A 1822-nucleotide genomic window follows, 5' to 3' on the forward strand; every position below is an offset into this window, starting at 1 on the left:
TTTTGCTACCCAGGCTGGAGTGCAGTGGTGCAATCATAGCTCACTGCAACCTCAAACTCCTGGGCTCAAGCAATCCTCCCACCTTGGACTCCCAAAGTAGTGGGACTACAGGCATGAGCCACTGTGCCTGGCCTTCTACTAATTCTTTTAGTACTTCCTCACTCAAGTTTTCTATTTTATCATCTTGGAACTTCTATTAGGTGGTGTCTGGAGTGCCTGGATTAAGCCTCTATACTTCTTATGTTTTCTTTCATGTGCCCATGTAATTGTCATTTTTTCTCTGCATTTTAGGAAATTTCTTCCTCTTTATCTTCCAAGGGTCCCATCGAATTCCACGCTTCCATTGAATTTGAAAATCTCATTTCAAATCTCAGGCTCTTTCTTACTCTCCAGTTGCTCCTTTTCTTTGGAAAACCCCGTTCTTGTGACACAAATCTGATATCTCCATGGATCTCTTCAAAATTCAGTAACTATAATTTTTGAAAATTCTTCCAGCTCTAAAGCATTAACTATCTAGGAAAACCTAATCCCCATTCCCAACAGTGCCTGAGAGGCAATTTAGAATCATTTAGTAGAAAAATCATGGTTTAAATTCTGACTCTGCCGCTAAATAGCCTCAAACAAGTTGCCCCCTCCCCCGATCTCAGTTTCATTCCATAAACTTTCGAGGGGCTACACTCATTTTTAAAAATTCGACTGCACGAGCATGCACCAAAGGCCTCTCATACACCTGCCTCCGGGGTGAGGGGTGGCTGCTGGGCCATGAAGACACTGAACTCAAGGAGGGGAGGGCCCGGGACTGAGGATTTCAACCAAAGGGGTAGATGCGTGACTGACACATGACAGGTCAGGGGAGTGTAGGACTCTCATGTCACAGATAAGATGTTTTGAGAACATGCAAAATGTGCCCAGGCCAACGGGCTCAGGAGGCCTCCCAGAGAAGAGCTGTCGTGGATGCCCAGTGCAATGACCAGGGTGTGGCCCACAGACCTCACAAGAAGTCCCTGCAGGCCACAGGACACAGGACACAGGTGAATTCCACAGACCTCACAAGAAGTCCCTACAGGCCACAGGACACAGGACACAGGTGAATTCTCCTTCCTACAGCAAGGGCAGTTGCTTGGGGAGGCTTTTCACCCCGAAATCCAGAAAGATGTCCTAAGACCCCTGTCTCCACGCTTCCCTCCCAGCATAGATGCCCATGTATGCCCCTGCAGCCCAGGCTCGCCCTTGAACTTCAGATGCATGCTCAGCACCCAGGGCTCTTCCACGGACAGCAAGCCCATCCAGGTCACCTGGCTGTGGAGGGCAGGGCAGGGCTGCCCCCACAATGATGGGCATGACCGGAGGGCCCCTGAGGACCCAGTGGTTGAGTTGACCCCTCTACACTCTCTTCCCCTCTCCCAAAGCTCTGCTCTCTGGATGTGGTACTGGGGTTTCCGGTGGCAGGGACATCAAGGCAGAGGAGGCCAGGCCCTGAGGCGAGAGGAGCAGGGCTGCTGGCATCCTGGAGCAGTCACTCAGACACCCACCTCCTCGGAGCCACTGCGTTGCTGTTGGGCTGTTAGAGGCACCCTGAGCCCCCTAACCTATATGTCAAGGCCGTCTCCCATGGGCTCAGGACCCAGCTGATGCCACCCTGCCCTCCTGCAGCTCAGGCCAGAGTCTGGAGCCTTTCCCGACCCATGTCTTTATCTTGCACCTCCTCTAATTCCCAGCAAGCCCTCCTACCTCCACCGTCCGTGCACCCCGGAATGCACATCCTCCTCACTGCCTGCCCCCCAGCCACCCTGGGCCGGCCAGGAACCCACCAGCACCCCTG

This window comes from Cebus imitator, unplaced genomic scaffold, assembly GCF_001604975.1.
Source record: "Cebus imitator isolate Cc_AM_T3 unplaced genomic scaffold, Cebus_imitator-1.0 Scaffold112, whole genome shotgun sequence".
In the NCBI taxonomy this organism is placed as follows: Eukaryota; Metazoa; Chordata; class Mammalia; order Primates; family Cebidae; genus Cebus; species Cebus imitator.